The sequence below is a fragment of the Crinia signifera genome, chromosome 5, assembly GCF_055691185.1.
Source record: "Crinia signifera chromosome 5, ASM5569118v1, whole genome shotgun sequence".
Classification (NCBI taxonomy): domain Eukaryota; kingdom Metazoa; phylum Chordata; class Amphibia; order Anura; family Myobatrachidae; genus Crinia; species Crinia signifera.
Window position 1 is genome coordinate 157,427,184 of NC_139221.1, and position 21,786 is coordinate 157,448,969.

Below are 21,786 nucleotides of genomic sequence, written 5' to 3' on the forward strand. Positions count from 1 at the left end.
TAACCCTACCTCCATTTGTGCATCGATTATCTACATTAACATATGTTCCTCTGCCCCTAGCCACACCAAGTGTGCCTCTGGCCCCTCCCCATAAGTGTCTCTGCCTCCTACCTCCGCATGTGCACCTATCATTTCCCATCCCCTTATGTACTTCTGCCCCTTGCCTCACCAAGCATGCCTCTAACCTCCTCTCCCTATGAGTGAATCTGCCTCCTACCTCCCCATGTGCAAATATCATATCTGTCACCATATGTACCTCTGCCTCCTGCTTCACCAAGCATGTCTCTGCCTCCTCCCCATGAATGTTTCTGAATCCTTCCTCTGCATTTGCACCTATCATCTGCCCTCTACGTATGTGCCTCTGTCTCTTGCCTGACCAAGCATTCCTCTGCTTCCTTACCCATGAGTACCACTTTCCCCTACCTTCCTATGTGCACCTATAAATTTCCATTCCCGTATGTACCATTGCCCCAGTCCCCATGAGTGCCCCCTGACCACTGGCACCCCAACTGTGCCTCTGACCCCTCCCCATAAATGCCTCTACCTCTTACCTCATCATGTATGCCTTATTTGTGACTGATCTCCCCAAGTATGCCTTTGACCCGCTCTCTTCATTTGTAACTCTAGCCTCTTTTTCTCCATGTGTTCCTCTCCCTATCTATAACTCTACTACAGCCGCTACCCCCTCCCCAGGGCTGGTGGCTGCTGATCAGTAACAGTAATAAAAAAAAGGCTATCCAGAGCGTGGAATCATTCAAAGGTGCATATGTGACACTAGTGTGTATATATAACTACATCCATTACTATCTAGTGAAGAATAAAATACAACATCTGTATCAAGAAAATAAATATATATTCACCAGCTTCCCAACTGAGGGCCTTATTCTGGTTGGTGCGGTCCGTTCTGAATTCTTTCGGAGCTGACCGAACGCCACGCTGTGCAGACATTGTAAGAACAAACGCCCACAGGTCATCCGCATTCGGTCGGACTCACTCTCTAAGAAGAGGGTGTGTTTTCGGACAACATCCAAACCGTGCGTGTGCGGTGGGAACACAAAGATTCTGCACGGTCTTACAGCGTCCGAACGGACGGGAAGCTGGCTGTACGCACCGATGCGGTGTATTTCCGCAAAACTCACGACTGTAATCGGAACACATACATCTGCCACATGACACACTTTGCAATTAGGCAACCTCATAAAAAAGGGATTGTTTGTAATTGTAATCAATTATTTCCTAATTGATACTTAAACACATTACTAGCACTTTAGATTAAACCTTACATCGTGTTGATACCCCTTTTAGACATACTACCCGGGATTTTGGCCAGGTTTACCCGGGATTTTCAACCCAGGTCACTCCCGGGATTTTAGTAACAGACCCCCTTTCAAACTACACCTCAGACCCGGGAAAAACCCGGGAATACCCCTTTCACACATAAGCCAGGCTTTTCAAGCATTTCAGTGTTTCATCATTAAAATGGGACACTTTGCTGGCTCATAAGAATGACATCATGCAAAGGTGAGGGCTGACTACAAAAGGGCCTGTGGGGAGTTCCCACAATACATTGCTGTTATGGCTGCTGTAAACATGTGGAGGATGGAGAGTTTGTATGCTCTTGTGGATTTGCTGTGTTTTGCAGGCTGTGATGCTTGGATTAAGCTACACATGCTGTTCATTGTTGCACAGTGTGAGATGCAGAGAAGGAGGTATCATTTTTTGGTGGAGAGGGAGGCCAATTGCCGGCATTACTTACGCCGGAGGAGAACCTTGATCATGTCCAGCATCGCATCCATACTACGTGTGACTGGTGCGTCAGCTCGTACACTGTGGGCTAGAGATCAGCAACATGGGCAGGTTTTCTGGGCTACGGTGGAGGCATTTGAGAATAATCAATGGCTGGCACATTTTAGGATGTCGCATGGAACCTTTAATTATCTTTTGGAACTCCTCTCCCCGGCACTTACCAGGCAAACAACACGTTGGAGACAGCCTATTTCCCCCAGCAGGAGACTGGCAATTGTCTTGTGGTGGTATGCTACCCCTGGCGAGTACCGCACAATAGCCTGTTTGTTTGATGTAGGCATCTCCACGGTGTGTGTGTTGGTGCGGGAAGTGACAAAGGCAATCCTGGATTCCTTATATCACCGTTTCATTTCCCTACCCCAGGGACAGAGACTGGATGAGACTGTGGCTGGGTTCCTGCGTCGCGGATATCCGCAGTGTGCAGGTGCCATTGATGGCACCCACATACCCATAATTGCTCCTACAGACAGCGCAGCGGACTACTACAACCGCAAGGGGTGGCATTCCATCATTCTACAAGCAGTAGTGGACCATAAATATTGGTGAGTACCTTTGTAAGTTTGGAGGGGGAGGATTGCTGTTGTGGAACTACACATCTCAGCATGCACTTTCACAGGTTTTGCATTCTCTAGGAGCAAAACTGTTGCAGGGCATCCTGTGACTTGTAGTTTCACAGCAGCTGCAGAGCCTAGAGGTTGTTGTACACTTGCCTATCCCTCCTCCTAACCTCTTTTGATCCTCCTATCCTGCCTCCGTTCCCCTCCGTTCCTACTTATCCTATTGTATTTCGTTCGTCCACCCACCTATTTTTAGTATGTTAACTCTTATGAGCAGGGCCCTCCTTCCTCACGTACTCACCCTACCTCATTACCTCACCTGTGCTCCTGTCCTGTTCTTCCCTTCCTCTACTTCATCTTCAGTCTCCTTGACAATTTTGACACCTACTTCTGAACTGATGCTGATTTTAGTTCTACCAGCTATACCCCTATTTATACTGTATCTTTCAACACACCCTGTACGTTACCTTGTAATTTGTTTTTGTTTTTTTGTTTGCTATGTACGGCGCTGCGGACACTTTGTGGCGCCTTATAAATAAACGTACTACTACTACTACTACACTTGTGTATTGTATTTCTAACAATTAATTTTTTTACAGTTTTACAGATGTGTTCATTGGCTGGCCAGGACGTTCTCATGATGCCCGTGTTCTGGCCAATTCGGACATCTACAAGATAGCGGAGGAGAGGAACAATGGCAGGCTATTCCCTGAAGAGGTACATTTATGCTTGTGTCCCCTATAATATATATGCCCATACAAAGTCTGTATCATAATTCCCAAGTTTACACGTTACACCGTTGTATATTGATACTGTTTTTTCTTTGCAGAAGTCAAAGTTTGTGCAGGGGGTGGAGGTACCAATCCACATCATTCGTGATGCTGCTTATCCGCTAAGAAGGTGGCTAATGCAAGGTTATACCCAGCATCTTAGGTTGACACCGGAGCAGATACACTACACCCATACCCTCAGTTCTGCCAGGATGGTGGTGGAGAACGCCTTCGGCCGGCTCAAGGGACGTTGGCGCTGTTTGCTGAAGCGCAATGACATTCACATTACCCTTGTTCCTGACGTTGTGGCAGCATGCTGTATCTTGCATAACATATGTGAGATACAGAAAGAACACTATTTGCCAGAGTGGGATGTGCAAGATGATCAGGTTGGCTGTGAAATTGTTCCTGCCCCCCCACATCCCCCTGAGTCCCAAAGTGGTGTGAATCCCGCTGAAGTAATACGTGCCACTATTACAAATAATCTGGATGCCATGTTGCAGTAATTAATAAATCATAAGTCTGTTGCTTAAACCATCAATTTTTATTTCAAATGCATTTCTTTCATGCATTAAATGTTTGATAGCATGTGTAACAATGCCTTCATAAGGAGTTGCAAAAAATCAAGTACGTTTATAACACATGTCATGTGTGAAATGTCTTGTAAACTATTCTCACAAACAGACAATCCAAAAATACACTTGTTTTATTTATAAGGTCAAATTACAACTTGCATGGGTAGTATTCAATGCGGCCGGTGATGGGGTTAAACAGCGAGGATTGCAGAAATCCTGCAATCCTTGCTGTTTAACCCCCTCACCAGCTGCAGAAAACCTGCTGTATTTAGCCGCGAGTGTCGCTGCTTCTGGAGCCCCATACGCCAATTCCCTCTCGCTCCAAAAATGGACCGAGGGGCAATTGGCGTACGAGAGGGTGAGTTGAATACTGACAGGGCGAGTGGTGTCAGCGAGCAGGAAGCCCACGGAGCTTCATCACAACCATAAAAGCACACATTGAAAATTTTTCAAAAGTAACAAACAAGCATTTTAAAATAAATAATTGCCACCTATACCTTAGTCGTGGCCAAACAAATAAATATAAAATAATAATAAAATCAGGACGTATATTACGTCCAAACAAAGTTTCAGCGAACTTTTCAAGCAATATGGAATACACTGTAGAAAAAATATAGGGGAGATATATCTACCCCAATGTACTCTCTAACCTCTACATATTACGGTAAATTGTAAACTCTGTGTTACTGTTTGGAGAAGGGGAATGTTGCCCATTATGCCCATTCCAGCCACTTTCACCAAATGCAGGTGGAGATTGTGCTTGAGAATTGGGTACAAATGAGGGTGGAGAGTGCACCTGTTGCACATACTGAGAAGCATGGGCAAATGATGGCGATGACTGTGGTTGGTGACTATATGCGTTTGGGGGTGGCAACGTTGCTGTGGGCGGTGACCAGGATTGGGACAGTAATTGTCGTAGAAAATCACGATTTTCTCGACAAAGGTTTGCCTGATCCTGACTCACCCTGTCATGCATTGCTGCCATTTGGGTTAGTAAATTTTTCTGCAGTTCGCGTTCACTATCCATGAAGCGCTGCAGTCTGACATCTTCTTGACGTTGCCACGCACAGTCCAGGTCCCGCAGTTGCTCACCGAGGATGGTAGTCATGGCTCTTGTGGTAATCTCTATTTTGGTCCTCTTCTTTTTCCTCGATGGGACATTGTAGACTGTGTGCAAAAAAAGTTGTTAGAACGGTGTGCCAGTAAACAGTCATAATACTTTATCTAGCTGTTATGTCGGCAAAGGTGGACACTACTATATCTAGCTGTCATATCGGCAAAGGTGGACACTACTATATCTAGCTGTAGTGTCGGCAAAGGTGGACACTACTATATCTAGCTGTCATGTCGGCAAAGGTGGACACTACTATATCTAGCTGTCATGTCGGCAAAGGTGGACACTACTATATCTAGCTGTCATGTCGGCAAAGGTGGACACTACTATATCTAGCTGTCATGTCGGCAAAGGTGGACACTACTATATCTAGCTGTCATGTCGGCAAAGGTGGACACTACTATATCTCGCTGTCATGTCGGCAAAGGTGGACACTACTATATCTAGCTGTCATGTCGGCAAAGGTGGACACTACTATATCTAGCTGTCATGTCGGCAAAGGTGGACACCACTATATCTACCTGTCATGTCGGCAAAGATGGACACTACTATATGTAGCTGTAGTGTCGGCAAAGGTGGACACTACTATATCTACCTGTCATGTCTGAAAGGTGGACACTACTATATCTACCTGTCATGTCGGCAAAGGTGGACACCACTATATCTACCTGTCATGTCTATAATCAAGAGGCACTTACTGTTATCGCGCAGTGTCGGCATGCCTCCCTGGGTCTCCAATTGGGTCTCTCCACCCTGGCTCAGTTGTGCTGCTGTCACATCGGATGTGCTGTCTGACTTGTCGGATTCTACAGCGATGGTATCGTCATCATCATCATCAAATAGAAGTTGCGATGGCGGCGTGCTCTGCGGACTGCACTCCGGTGTCGCTGCTGGCGTCTGTGCCGGAGACGAGGCATTACTTGATGACGACAAGGCAACAGGGTTGCATAGTGCTGTATGGCCAAAAACAACATTGCAAAGGTCGTACAAGGGCCACTCTGTGCGTCCAGCTCCACTGCGATTGCGATTCTGGTCATTGACCATTAGGTACTGCTTTTTCAGGGACTTAAGCTTGTTCAATACCTGCTGCTGTGTCTTCCTCACACCTCTGCTAGCAAGGACCTTTGCAATATTTCCATAAACTATGGCATCCTTCACAGTGCCTGTGATTTGAGATTTGATCTCCTCTTCTCCACGGACATGTAAAAGCTCCCTGACCTCCTCATCCTTCCAATGCTGTGCCATAGCACCTGTCTTCCCACACGAGTCTGCACCCTGTTGCTGGAAAGGGAGCACAGGAGCAACATGCAGCCACTGCCTCTGCTTGCTCTGCCGCACGTGTGCCTGAGGCGCCTTCCGCTGCTGCAGCTGATGACCTCATCAGAAGACGCCGGGGCAGCAAAAAAAAGCATTGTCACAAGAGTAAAACTGAAAAACCCGGGTAAACCCATTCAGACATAAGCCGGGTATTAGTTAAATACCGGGAAAAACCCTGGTCAATTGCAGGTGCTCAGTATCCGGGAGTGAAATCCCGGGTATACCCTTTCAGACATACGCTAGTCCCGGGTTTGGGCGCGTTCATGTGAAAAAACCCGGGATTTTCGCGTATGTCTGAAAGGGGTATAAGTGGTATTACTTCATTGTTGCCCCTTTACCTGTCTTAGTGGTTCCAATTGAACCTGTGAAAAGAGTGTAATTAATCACTAATGAGTAGAGGAGTGGATTGTATTGTGTTCAGCTGAGAGTGCTTCAGGTGCGGGCGTACTAATTGGGTGAACCGAATGCCTAGTGCATGAACAAGTGGTCTCCGCAAAGTGAAACTTGTTTATGAAGACCACATATTTCATGCGTGTTGGTGAGTTTGCAGTCGTGTCGTGTCCGAATGCACGCCTACCAGAGTTAGTGCACTCCCTCGTGTACACCCAGATTTACGCCCAGTTTTTCCCACTTTGAAACCACGCCCTTGTGTAGGGCCAAATGACGCCCATATTACACCCATATTACACCCATATTTCCCGAGTCGATTCAGTGCACATTTGTGGACGGTATTAGTGAGAACGAGTACGTAGAGTCGTAGACCATGCGTGGCACATGCGCATTGCGTTGCCTACGCATGCGCAGACGGCTAAAAAGCGCCCTCCGAAAGAATTCGGAACGGACCGCACCAACCAGAATAACCTCCTGAATCACTTATATATAACAAGGAATCCACACTCATTAATCCAAACAATTACAAGGTGCCAGTCACAGAAAGTCCACATGTATCTGCATCAGGTAACAGGGGCAAACACATAGACCAGAACACCAATAGATGAAACATAGATAGTTGTAATCCAAAGAGCAACTGTGCTCAGTCAAAACAGCATAATAACATACAGGCTTTTAATTTCCACACATGCAAATAAGCTACTAGTAGCCTACTATACACAGCACATAAGGTTTTCACAGGTCTCAGTGTCTCATTTATGTTACTAAAAAATGTACACAATATTCTGTATCTTAAGATTTTAGCTACTAATAACACCCATATTTCATTAAGGTTCTTCTGAATACAAAAAAGTATCCATAACTCTTGACCTTCTCTACTGACTGAGATGTTTAGCATATCACAAGTTCTTGCCCATGATAGCTTCTTGTGATTGGTTGAAAAACTTCCACTTATTTACAGATATAGCCAATTAGGAGGTCCTTAAGATTTAGGCCCCTCAATGGCATTCTAGGTAATCACCTACAGAGGATAGGATCAGTGACTACTGTTGGCCAATGTTAGTTAATGGTTTTACAAGGTAATGCACCTGATGCGTCATGAGAGGTGGTCACCTGAAAATGATATGCAGTAGTCCTATGATTCTTGCCATATTTGTAGATATAATTTACTTTATTGAGGAATTGATATACAACCAGCGGCGTAACTATAGCACTGCAGCCCCCGCCACCACGGGGGGGCGCTGTGCATGTGGGGGCGCCGGGGGCTGCGGTGCTATAGTTAAACCCCCCCCCCCCCCAATCCCCCGCAGACTTACCTATCTCGCTGGTCGCGGCGGCTCCGTTCTTCTGCTGAGGACCACCACAAAATGGCCGCCCCCATATAGCACACAGTTCTCTGAAACTCTCTGCTGTATGGGGGTGGCCATTTTGTGGTGGCCCTCAGCAGAAGAACGGAGCCGCCGTGACCAGCGCGATAGGTAAGGCTGTGGGGGATTGGGGGGGGGGGTTTGCATGGGTGGCGGGGCAGGGGGGTAGGGGTGCTTGGCGGGGCAGTGGGGGGAGCCCCCCCCCTAACGGCGGGGGGCGCCCAAAATGTAGCTACGCCACTGTATACAACCTAATCAATGTGGCCTCTACGAGGAATGCAAACACAACTAGTAGGATCCAAGGGTATAAATTACTATATACAACCCTAATTAATTGTGAGACTGTAAAATTCCTTTTTGGGGCATTTGGATGAACGATGAACTATGAAAACTCAATAATATGATCAGTGGGTTTTCTGCATAGTTTGTGTGGGTGCAGTCAGCGGGCCAGGATAGCGTCAGGCCAGGGAAGTGGGGGTTAGGTTTAGGCACTAGTTGGTGAACTTATGGTTAGTCTGTAGGGGGAGACGTTAGGGTTAGGCAGTGGGGAGGGGATTTAGGCTAAGGCTGTGGGACAGGGGAGTTAGGTTTAGGTGACAGGGTATGGGGTTATGGTAAGGCACTAGTGGGGAGGGTTAGGGCCAGGCTGAGGGGGGCTGCTAGAAGGAAGGGATAGGAGGGGGCAGGGGGAAGGTAAGTATACTTATTTGACCCCTGTTGGGATTTCCTCCTTTGGGATGCCGGAATCGGTATTCTGACTGGCAGCATCCTGACTGCTCATCGTCCATATGTATCCCGGTTTGTGACTATAATAAATGTATAATACAAATAATAAAAGCCCTATTCAGATTGCCTGCATCCCCCGTGCGTTCGATCGATGTTGGGCTTAGGCACATGCGCAGGAGCATTTCCTCGCATGTGCATATGCCGGGTGCATGCGGCCACAGCGAAAAGACTGTTCACTGGGTGCATGCACCCAAGACTGCAGCTGGGCGGTGTGGGGCGGCAGCAGATAGTCAAGCCCATGGGAACGCCCAATGTTTCATGGGCATTCCCATGAGTTCCCATGGTGATAGGCCTGGACTTGGCGACCATCGAATAATGTGGGTGTTCACGTAGGTGATGTGAGTGTTATGTTAAACATCCATTCACAATCCGTGACAACATATGCGGCCTGCAGGGGGGGGGGCTGCCGCACCGGCATTCGTGATGCCTGGTGGACTCGCAAGGCTGCAAATTCGCAGGAACAACTATCCAGGAAATCCACAAGCTTTATTCAGGTGCTGCCAGGGCACGTTACCATGCTGACACTTCAGACTTTTGCCCCAGGCATCACCAATTTTAGCAGCCCCATACGTATAGTCCTGTATTACAGATATTACAGGCTCCAGTGATCTAAATCTAACCTTGTTCAGAAAAATAAAATTAGTAGTTATGTTTTCGAGAGAACATTGGTAAAAAGGTGCTATGCCAAAAAGATTGGGGATATTAAAAGTGAACTTGTTTGTTTGGAAATTCAGTCAACCACAGTGTCTGATCTTTAGTATAATGTTTTAGGCACTGGTGAACATGAAGGCCCTTAGAGAGAACGTGCCACTACAATTTATGAGTCACCCATTTCTTCTTTGACTGAATCTTGTCGTGTGTGTGCTTGTCAGGATGCATTTCAATCACCATTACCCTAGGGGCAAAAAGCCATATATTGTTTCTACTCGTCTGATTCCTAGCAGGTAATATCCTATCTTTACAACCTTAATCAAAATCAATGTCCTGAAACACCAAGCTATATTCTTTCATTAATGTCTTAAATCCTAAGTATCATTATCACTGCTAGCAATATAAAGTAATGTAATATTTAAGTTGGGTTATTATTTGGTAAATAATTAAAGCAATTATAAAAAAAAAAATGCAACAACAAATGATGAAAAGAACAAAATGCGCGAGCAAAATGCAGTTAAGGAGAAAATACATCAAGTTGTATATATGAACTAGGTTTCCTCTACAAGCTTGTTACACATGATGTTCAACATGAAAGGCAATTTTGAGTTCTGAGTAAAGGCTAGTTTTGGTTGGCACTTGCTTTACCCCATTTAGTTCAACGATTGGAGTGCTGCTGAATAAATCAAATGCGTGTGAAGTGGCCAGGGACGAAACTAGAGTTTTGTCATCCGAGAAGATGCCCTTTTGCTGTCTAATAATACAGATGGAGCCAACCTTAACTTTGCAGGGGCTGGCGATTCTATTGCGGCCGGCTACCGCCAGGGGCGCGCGCGCAGGAGACGCTCGCACACCCCTTGGCAAACGGAGTCTGCCACCGGTCCCTGCCGCATTCCCCGCCTCCCCCCCCCCCCAGGAACTGGGCAGCGTCTCCCTGAAGCGAAGAAGGGCAGGGAGATGCTGCCCAGCCGCCGTGATACTGGGACGCACGTGCGTATGAGACGCACGCACGTCCCAGTCTCAAGGATGGCAGACACTCCATCTGTTGGATGGCAGACACTGTTTTTCTTTTTTCTAAGATGTGGACTAAAATAGTGTATGTTTCTATAAGGACTTACTTGCTAATGTATATATTTTACAACCTACAGTAAATGTGAACTCTAGTCCTTTAGTCAGAACTGTTCATCAACAAACAAAAAAAGAATAACATTCCCAAATGGAATCACCCTGTTACATCACAGAAAGCCACCTTTTCAGCAGTTACAAGACTATGTATGTGCAGGAGGCAGAGCCGACACTAGCTAATTTCTTGCCCTAGACAAGATATTGGTTGGAGCCCCTTTGCACTGTCTCTAGTTCCGCCCCTGACCCATTGTTTCTTATTCACATTACACTATACCATATTGCTCCTTATTCACATTACACCACACCGTATTGCGCCTTATTTACACTGCACTATACAGTAGTGTCCTTTATACACAATACATCAAACAGTAGTGCATCTAATACATTATACCAAACATTAGTAATGCCCTTATACACATAGGGCCTGATACAGACCTGCTCGCTAGGCTGCGTATAGTCGCAAACTAGCTAATAGGTAAGCACCGCCCCACGAACACTGATTGATGACTATGTGGCGGGTGCTGAAGTCATGTGAGCAGGAACCTAGATGCAGTAGATGTGGTCTATTTTGATTTAGCTAAGGCCTTTGATACAGTCGCTCACACAAGGTTGATCAATAAACACGGGAACTTTAGTCAAACATTGGCAGGGGAATAGAGAGTTGTGGTAAATGGAACGGTACTTGTTTCCTAGCACGGCCACAACGATCATAATCGCGGTCATCGGGGGTAAAATCGGGGCCATCGCGGGCATCGCATGCGCAAAAAAATCGGGTGCGATGGGCCAGACGCGATGCCCGCGATTTCCCTATAGAGAACAATGTTAAATGCCTCAATTTACCCGCGATGACCACGATTTCACATAGGAAACAATGGGAAATGGCTCAATTTACCCAAATTATCATAGGAACAATGGTAAATGGGCCAAAAACACCCCTGAACATTGAAATGTCCCCCCAAAAGTAGTTTACGGCACCACGTGATCAACGTGAACCCGAAGCGTGGCGAGCCCGCGAGGGGCGGCGGTACGCGTCCTCCGACCTTTTCATACCCCTACTATCCACTAGGGCGTGGAGTGAGAATAGAATAGTGTGGCGAGTGCAGCTAGCCACCGAGCCCGAAGCGTGGCGCGCGCAGCGAGCCCCGCGAGGGGACGCGGATACCTGTGAAGCCCGCGAAGGGACGCGTTTACCTGTGAAGGTATCCGCGTCCCCTCACGGGGCTCGCAGCGCTCGCCACGCTTCGGGCTCGGTGGCTCGCTGCGCTCGCCACACTATTCTATTCTCACTCCACGCCCTAGTGGATAGTGGGGGTATGAAAAGGTCGGAGGACGCGTACCGCCGCCCCTCGCGGACTCGCTGCGCTCGCCAAGCTTTGGGTTCACGTTCATCGCGGGGTGGCGTGAACTACTTTTGGGGGGACATTTCACTGGTCAGGGGGGTTTTTTGGGCTTTCTGGCCCATTTACCATTCTTCCCTATGATGATTTGGGTAAATTGACCCATTTAACATTGTTTCCTATGGGAAATCGGGGTCATCGCGGGTAAATTGAGACATTTAACATTGTTCCCTATGGGGAAATCGCGGCCATCGCGGGTGGACCATTTAAGCATTTTTAGCCGCACACGACGCGACCGACCCGATTTTTCACTGTTTTCAATGCATTTCAATGGAAAAATCGGGGGCATCGCGTCGGTCGCGTCGCAGGCCACTTAAATTAACCCCTGATGGCCAAGATTTGTGGCCGTGCTAGGAAACAAGTACCAATGGAACATTTTTAAATTGGGCAAAAGTTTTGAGTGGTGTACCTCAGGGTTTGATAATGGGGCTGCTTCTTTTTAATATATTTATCAACAACCTAGGCACAGTGTCCATTTTTGAAGATGACACAAAACTATGTAAAGTACTAAATTCAGAAGAGGATTTCATCTCTCTACATCTGAATCCTGTCGCATGCGTGAGGATGTGCACGCAAACCAATCTCCTCACATGCGCTGAAAGCAGAAAATCATTTGATGGTCGCTGATCATTGAATGATTTTTCAGATGCCCACAGATTGCTGAATTGGGGGAAGGTGCTGGCATCATGTGATGTCAGCTGCCCACCCCACACAGGCATCGACATGCCTGCGTTTCCAGGGGACCTCCCACTGTTTTTATGGGGATGCTCTTAAAATGCTGGCCGGTCCTCTGCTGCCACCCCCTGCCTGCCCCTGGACCTCCTTGTCGAGTGTGAAACCCAACAAAACAATTCGCTCTCTGGGTTTACACATGCACAAACACCCCCCCCCCCCCCCACACCCCCACCATCGGACATTGGGCCTAATTCTATCCTGAACTAACAGGCTTAATTTGGCCCTTAGGTTCATGCAAGTCCCCTACCGATTAGCCTGAGAAGCGTGGAGAGTGGCGACGGAAGCGTCCTCTGACCTTTTCATACCCCCACTATCCACATTGGCGTGGAGTTGATTCTATATAGTGTGGCGAGGGCAGCGAGCCACCGAGCCAGAAGCGTGGTGAGCGCAGCAAACCCTGAGAGGGGACGCGGAATACATGTAAAGTAATCCGCGTACCCTCTCGGTGCTCGCTACGCTCGCCACGCTTCCGGCTCGGTGGCTTGCTGCGCTCGCCACACTATATAAAATCATCTCCATGCTGACGTGGATATTGGGGGTATGAAAAGGTCGGAGGATGCGTTAGGCCGCCGCTCGCCACGCTTCGGGGTGACGTGGAGAGTGGTGGTGTTTTAGGTGTTTTACCATATGAACTGCTGAGATCACATCCCACATCTCACGCCACAAAAAAGGGCCATGCGATGCGATGAGCAATGAGATTTCACTCAGGGTGCAGTGAATAAATTAACTAAATAAACTACTGAGATCGCACATCGCATCGCAAGGCACAAAAAGCCATGCGATGCGATGTGCTATGCGATTTCACTACGCAGAATAGCCCACTAAGAAATAGCTTAGTGGGCGCCCTGCTAGGAAACAAGTACCAAAAGTTTTCATACTTAACTATCCATGTGGGAATATAATAGAGTGCAAAGAGCAGCGAGGCACTGTGCCCAAAGCATGGCCAGTGAAGCGGAATATATACACGGTGTCCATGTCAACATCTGATTACATAGACACCAAAAAATCATGAAAAACTCCTGTTGACCTTGCCTATGTCAACAATAAGCGTGTGTCGACATTTTACCTTTTAAGGTATGTAAACCGTTTTTGATGTCGACCATTAGTGGTCTACCCAGTGACTGTTGACCTAGACGTTGTGTATCATCTATACCATAACCCTTTAAACAAGTCTGTTTTCAACCAAATACTAAATCTTTTAACAAATGTATTTATTACAGAAACTGTAGACATCCATTTTTGCTTAAAACTTGTACTAGGTATATGTCTAAGTATCTTTAATTAGAAAGAAGATAGTAGGGGATTCGGTCGGCGGCTGGAGTGTATTCGCTAACCAGTGAATATACGCAGCCTTGTGAGCAAGTCTGACTTGCTCCCATAGGGCATAATACAATAATAAAATAGCTGATTAGTGTGGTTTAGAACCATCGTAAACCGATGTGTTGATAGAAAGCAGTCTTAATGTCAAAACAGTTGTCATTTTTTGGGACATGAGTGCTGCCATTTTTATCATTTATAGTGGTTCTAAAATCCAATACCTGATAAATCACCAGTGTGGCCTCATGGCTGAAAAACCATTCGATGGTCACAATCAAATGATTTTTTCATCCATTCGCTAATAATAATAATTCGTCTAGACTGACTTTTTATTATGGCAGCAGATCGCCGAATTCAGATACCTCTGCAGGGGTATGCCCAGTGTTCTTACGGGCACACCCATGAAACGCTGGCCGTTCTCCTGCTTCCACCCCCTTCCCGCCCCTCCTGGTGCTAATGGCCCAGCGAATGTGAAACTTGCCTAAGCTATTTGCTCGCAGGGTTTGTGTATGTGCAAACCCCGACCATCGGAGACGGGACGAATTTGGCCCATTATGAACAGGTCTGAATCGGCCCCTTAGTTCTGCTTAAATTTGTATTCACTTCCATAGCTATTTTTGCAAGAACAGTCACATATCTCACGAAAGGGACTCTCTGATCACCAAGTATGTAAATGATGACTCTGCTTTTAACTAATTTATTTGAATTAAAACAACATGATGTTCAATTTAAGCAGCTGCATGAATGCCCAGAAAATGACATACATAAAACATTTTACAACACAATACACTACAAATAAAACATTATGGCTTAAATCTGGCTTGGAATTATTTTGCAAGAAAGATTATTCATTCACTCATTCACATTATACACCAAAATAAATGATCTTTTGTATAAGAGGGTCTGATTACAAGAGTCACTTCTGTACTGGCCGATAACGTTAAAAAGGGTTCCACTACTGAGGCCCCTCATAAGGAAAGCAAAGAGGCAGGCCTTGATATAACCTTTCTGCTACCATAAGATCCTTTCATTGTCCAACAACAGCCTCTTCCCTCTGCCCAGATCTAAATATACCACACTTCCACCATATATATATATATATATATATATATATATATATATATATATATATATATATATATATGGGGTGTAGAAGGGAGACGCACTCTCATGGTAATGTAACAGCCGGGGTGCAAGGCATAAATCCAATAGCTTGTATCAATCATCGGGTAGGCAATTCACCACTCCTTAGATAGACAGGGCCAGCACACCCTTGCAAGTAATTTGCAAAAAACAGTTCCTTTTTATTGAAACATGAGAATAAGATTCATATACTCATCATCATTGTGGCAGTAGCTGAAGACAGCAGACACTTCCATTCCACAGATAAGCCCTGATGGGCCGTTTCGGTAATCAACCTTTCTCAAAGGGCATAAAACCAGCAATGAATCTAGGTAACCTATAAGTAATGCAATCTCACCTGTGCGATATGCAGTAATCAAATCCGGCATCGAGGTCCTCCCCCCGCAATCCCGCTCCACGCAGCTGCCTGACATCGGCGTCCCGGAAGTTACCTTCTCAGGCGGAACCAATGTTCAGCTGCCGCGCGCCCAGGGACTGCAGGAAGGTTCCATGGTGCCGGAAGCGCGTCATGTGTTGCCATGACAGCGCGGCTTGCATGATAAACAAACAGCGCAATAAGTAAAGAAGCCAGAAAGATCATACAATATACAATGATGAGCAGTCAGCGCCACTGGCTTACCCATCAGTAAAGGATCAACAGCATTACTTATAGCATCATGTCACAGCTAACAAAATACACATAACACTACACCAAAAAATTATAAGAAAGAACTAGAAAATGAAGAAAAATAGGGCAGCAGGAATGTAGGTAAATATACATATATACAAGTATTACTAAAGTCATGAATGGACAGTGAGCGACAGCTGGGACCAAAACTATATAAATATAGCTAGATTAAGCTCTTCATTCAAGCCTAATGGCGCCATAGACTGTAATGTATAAGTCCAGTAACTTTCTCTTTGTAACAGTAGGGCATGCCTATCCCCACCACGTCTCAATGGGGGAATGTAATCAAATGGCAAAAAACGAAAGTCCTTAATACAGTGCCCCACCTGGGCAAAATGCCTCGCAACAGGGGGTGTGCTGTTATCCACCTTGATCAGGGCTTTGTTGATTGAGGACCTATGCATATTAATGCGTTCCTTCAGCATCCTGATCGTTTTCCCCACATAGATCTTTTTACATGGGCACTGTATAATATACACAGTGTATTTAGTTGTGCAGTCCATCCTGTGTTTCAAATAGTATTTCTGGCCTGTCAGGGGGTGTTGCCAGCTACTGCCACTGAGTACAAATTTACAATTGACACATCCCGTGCATCTGTTTGCTCCTGTGCCAGTATTCAGCCAGGTGCTCTTGACCACCGGTTTGAGCCCCACATCCGTGGTGACCACCTTCTGCTGTATATTAGAGCTCCTTTTGTAACAAAACATTGGAGCAGATTGACAAAATGTGCCAATAACAGGATCAGTCCTCAGTATATGCCAATGTCTCATAATGGCTCCCCTCAGCAAACCTGAGCTGATTGAGTATGTATTGGGGAATAATAATTTCTTCTCTTGAGTGTCTTTTACTCGAGGTAATAGCAACTCCTCCCTTTTAAGTTCCAGGCACCTTTCTTTAGCCAATTGTACCTCAGATGGATTGTAGCCCCGAGAAATAAAGTTTTGTCCCATGATTTCCAGAGTTTTAATGAGATCCTCCCTATTGGAAGTAATCCTAACCGCTCTCACTAGTTGTGAGAACGGAAGCCCTCTCTTGAGGGGCTGTGGGTGAAAACTTGTAGCCAACAATAAATTGTTCTTATCTGTTGGCTTTCTGTAAAGAGTTGTCCTGAACCCTTCATCAGTCTTGGACACCATCACATCCAAAAAATTGATCTGCTCAATACTGCTAGTACAAGTAAATCTAATGGACCCAGCTGTCGAATTTAACCTGTCCACAAAACCGTCCAAGGCCATTTGAGACCCAGTCCACACTATGAAGAGATCGTCAATAAAGCGCAAATAAATCACTATAAATCTAGTGGGTACTTATGTATTATCTGGGCTCCCATGTTAAATGCACCCCATTTTTTCATACCCCTACTATCCAACTACACATGGAGTTGATTTTATATAGTGTGGCGAGCGCAGCGAGCCACCGTGCCCGAAGCGTGGCGAGCGCAGCGAGCCCCGCGAGGGGATGCGGTCTCATAAGAAAAACGGGAGCCCAGATATTACATAAGTACCATCTAGTGTACTCAGGATCCGCCATGATATAAGTTTTTTCAAAATCATACATAAAAAGGTTGGCATACGATGGGGCCATGTTAGACCCCATCGCAGTCCCTTGTAACTGTAAATAAAAAATGTTATCAAACAAAAAAATTTTTTTGTGTCAAATGAAATCCATGAGTAATAACAAAAAATCTACTGGTGGTCCCACAAAGTGTGGACTGGTCTCCAAGCATCTTTTGACGGCTGCCATCCCTTCAACATGACCTATATTCGTATACAAGGAGGTGACATCTAGTGTCACCAAGATACACTCCTGTGTTGGCATGCCAAGTTGGTTCAATCTATTTAGAAAATGGGTGGTGTCACGGAGCCAATATGGTGTGTTCTGTACCACTCCCTGAAGGAAATAATCCACAAATTGGGATACGGGTTGTGAAAGGGAACCTATCGATGAAATAATTGGTCTCCCGGGTGGGGAGACCAACGTCTTATGTATTTTGGGCAAAATATAGATTAACGGCACCCTTGGATACTCCGTAATCAGGAAATCCATGGTGCCGTCATCTATCCACCCATTAGGGCAACCCATATTGAGAATAGAGTCTAATTATTTCTTATAACCCACCGTGGGGTCACTTGTGAGCTGTTTGTAGCAAACCCCATCAGACAGCTGACGTAACACCTCATTGACATAATCAATACGGTTCAAAATAACAGTAGCCCCGCCTTTGTCCGCGGGGCACACAATGATGTTATTATTATCACGCAGAGATTTTATCGCCATCTGTTCAGCCTTGGTTAGATTAGATCTGCGTATTTTTGACCGTTTGATTTGAGGTATGACGTCCTGCCTGACCAACCGTATAAACGTGTCAATAGAGTGGTTATTAACCTGTGGGTCAAAGCGTGAGCGTGCTTTGAAGGGATTAACAGCAACAGTGTCAGTAACCGTAGGGCTGGGATGTCTAGTAAAATGATCTTTTAATTTAAGCTGTCTCTGAAATTTGTACAATTCGACCTCACAGTCAAAGGGATTTTGCCTGTGGGTCTGTACAAAGCTCAATCCTTTATTAAGGACAGCTGTCTCTGCCTCTGTAGGATGATAATTAGACAGATTATATACTATCACCTCTTGCTGTCCCTTGGTTGTTTGTCCCTTACGGTGCTTGACCCCCCCTCGCCTGCAGGGTTTTTTTCTCTTCTTCTCCCTTTCGTCTGGGACACCTCCCCTAAAAAAACTTTCTGATTAGGTCTACCTGATGGTTCGGTGTCACTCTGAGAGGTATTAGACTCAATATCAGTGAATTGGTAATTAGCCTGTTTATATTCACCTCTCTTTCTTCTCACAAAATTACCCCTCCACGGTCTCCGTACCGTCTGCCCAGATAACCAAGGATACACACGTAACTCTTTATAGTCCTCTTTTACCTTGCGGTATTTGTTTTTTTTAAACAACAAGAGCTCTGACTTAAATCCAGATACCGCCTCCTCCAACTTGGCAAGCCAATCACTCGTAGTATCTGATCTGATAACATCCAAACCAACTGCCTCACAATTCTCAATTTCCTTTTGCACACTAGCGATATCACTGTTAAGTTGTTGGACTACTAAGACAATTAAATCTCGGCTACATTGATTAAGAATTTGGCACCAAGACTTGCAAAACTCGTTGTTAGAACGACCTATTGTGGGCTGGTTAGTTATCCTAAATCCCCTCGGGATAAGTCCTTCCCTATGATATTGTGAGAGGGTAAGTCCATGCAATTCTAACTCCACAAGTCTCTTACGAAGCTTTAGCAAATCAGTATACACCTCATCCGGTGTATCTTTATCAAATTCCAACACACCAGTGTCCGAGAACAAAATCTTATTGGCGTCTTTGTCAGTGAACCGCTTAGTGCCAGTAAAATCTTCCAGTTGAAATTCCATAACCTATACAGGTTAATAACCGTACACGTGGTACGAAACCAAAGTGAAAAAATAATAAATGAAAAAAATAAGCAAAAATACAGTAACCAAAGTTCAAACGTCCGAGGTGCATAACAAAATATCCAGAGGATTATACATGGGGTGTAGAAGGGAGACGCACTCTCATGGTAATGTAACAGCCGGGGTGCAAGGCATAAATCCAATAGCTTGTATCAATCATCGGGTAGGCAATTCACCACTCCTTAGATAGACAGGGCCAGCACACCCTTGCAAGTAATTTGCAAAAAACAGTTCCTTTTTATTGAAACATGAGAATAAGATTCATATACTCATCATCATTGTGGCAGTAGCTGAAGACAGCAGACACTTCCATTCCACAGATAAGCCCTGACGGGCCGTTTCGGTAATCAACCTTTCTCAAAGGGCATAAAACCAGCAAGGAATCTAGGTAACCTATAAGTAATGCAATCTCACCTGTGCGATATGCAGTAATCAAATCCGGCATCGAGGTCCTCCCCCCGCAATCCCGCTCCACGCAGCTGCCTGACATCGGCGTCCCGGAAGTTACCTTCTCAGGCGGAACCAATGTTCAGCTGCCGCGCGCCCAGGGACTGCAGGAAGGTTCCATGGTGCCGGAAGCGCGTCATGTGTTGCCATGACAGCGCGGCTTGCATGATAAACAAACAGCGCAATAAGTAAAGAAGCCAGAAAGATCATACAATATACAATGATGAGCAGTCAGCGCCACTGGCTTACCCATCAGTAAAGGATCAACAGCATTACTTCTAGCATCATGTCACAGCTAACAAAATACACATAACACTACACCAAAAAATTATAAGAAAAAACTAGAAAATGAAGAAAAATAGGGCAGCAGGAATGTAGGTAAATATACATATATACAAGTATTACTAAAGTCATGAATGGACAGTGAGCGACAGCTGGGACCAAAACTATATAAATATAGCTAGATTAAGCTCTTCATTCAAGCCTAATGGCGCCATAGACTGTAATGTATAAGTCCAGTAACTTTCTCTTTGTAACAGTAGGGCATGCCTATCCCCACCACGTCTCAATGGGGGAATGTAATCAAATGGCAAAAAACGAAAGTCCTTAATACAGTGCCCCACCTGGGCAAAATGCCTCGCAACAGGGGGTGTGCTGTTATCCACCTTGATCAGGGCTTTGTTGATTGAGGACCTATGCATATTAATGCGTTCCTTCAGCATCCTGATCGTTTTCCCCACATAGATCTTTTTACATGGGCACTGTATAATATACACAGTGTATTTAGTTGTGCAGTCCATCCTGTGTTTCAAATAGTATTTCTGGCCTGTCAGGGGGTGTTGCCAGCTACTGCCACTGAGTACAAATTTACAATTGACACATCCCGTGCATCTGTTTGCTCCTGTGCCAGTATTCAGCCAGGTGCTCTTGACCACCGGTTTGAGCCCCACATCCGTGGTGACCACCTTCTGCTGTATATTAGAGCTCCTTTTGTAACAAAACATTGGAGCAGATTGACAAAATGTGCCAATAACAGGATCAGTCCTCAGTATATGCCAATGTCTCATAATGGCTCCCCTCAGCAAACCTGAGCTGATTGAGTATGTATTGGGGAATAACAATTTCTTCTCTTGAGTGTCTTTTACTCGAGGTAATAGCAACTCCTCCCTTTTAAGTTCCAGGCACCTTTCTTTAGCCAATTGCACCTCAGATGGATTGTAGCCCCGAGAAATAAAGTTTTGTCCCATGATTTCCAGAGTTTTAATGAGATCCTCCCTATTGGAAGTAATCCTAACCGCTCTCACTAGTTGTGAGAACGGAAGCCCCCTCTTGAGGGGCTGTGGGTGAAAACTTGTAGCCAACAATAAATTGTTCTTATCTGTTGGCTTTCTGTAAAGAGTTGTCCTGAACCCTTCATCAGTCTTGGACACCATCACATCCAAAAAATTGATCTGCTCAATACTGCTAGTACAAGTAAATCTAATGGACCCAGCTGTCGAATTTAACCTGTCCACAAAACCGTCCAATGCCATTTGAGACCCAGTCCACACTATGAAGAGATCGTCAATAAAGCGCAAATAAATCGCTATAAATCTAGTGTACTCAGGATCCGCCATGATATAATTTTTTTCAAAATCATACATAAAAAGGTTGGCATACGATGGGGCCATGTTAGACCCCATCGCAGTCCCTTGTAACTGTAAATAAAAAACGTTATCAAACAAAAAATAATTTTTGTGTAAAATGAAATCCATGAGTAATAACAAAAAATCTACTGGTGGTCCTACATAGTGTGGACTGGTCTCCAAGCATCTTTTGACGGCTGCCATCCCTTCAACATGACCTATATTCGTATACAAGGAGGTGACATCTAGTGTCACCAAGATACACTCCTGTGTTGGCATGCCAAGTTGGTTCAATCTATTTAGAAAATGGGTGGTGTCACGGAGCCAATATGGTGTGTTCTGTACCACTCCCTGAAGGAAATAATCCACAAATTGGGATACGGGTTGTGAAAGGGAACCTATCGATGAAATAATTGGTCTCCCCTATATATACAATTTATATAGGGGAATTCATATTTTGAAGCACTACCGTAAATATTTTTGTTGCCAGGAAGGGTGAGAGAGAGGGTGAGAGA

The 21,786-nt window shown here is 45.4% G+C and overlaps 1 long non-coding RNA gene across 1 annotated transcript; it reads left to right on the forward strand.

Moving 5' to 3' along the window:
* The first annotated feature begins 1,956 nt into the window (after nt 1-1,956).
* LOC146079580 (uncharacterized) lies at nt 1,957-3,207 on the forward strand. Its single transcript, XR_014474621.1, has 3 exons — nt 1,957-2,348; nt 2,992-3,080; nt 3,193-3,207. It is a non-coding gene; the product is annotated as an uncharacterized LOC146079580 (long non-coding RNA).
* The last annotated feature ends 18,579 nt before the right edge of the window (nt 3,208-21,786 follow it).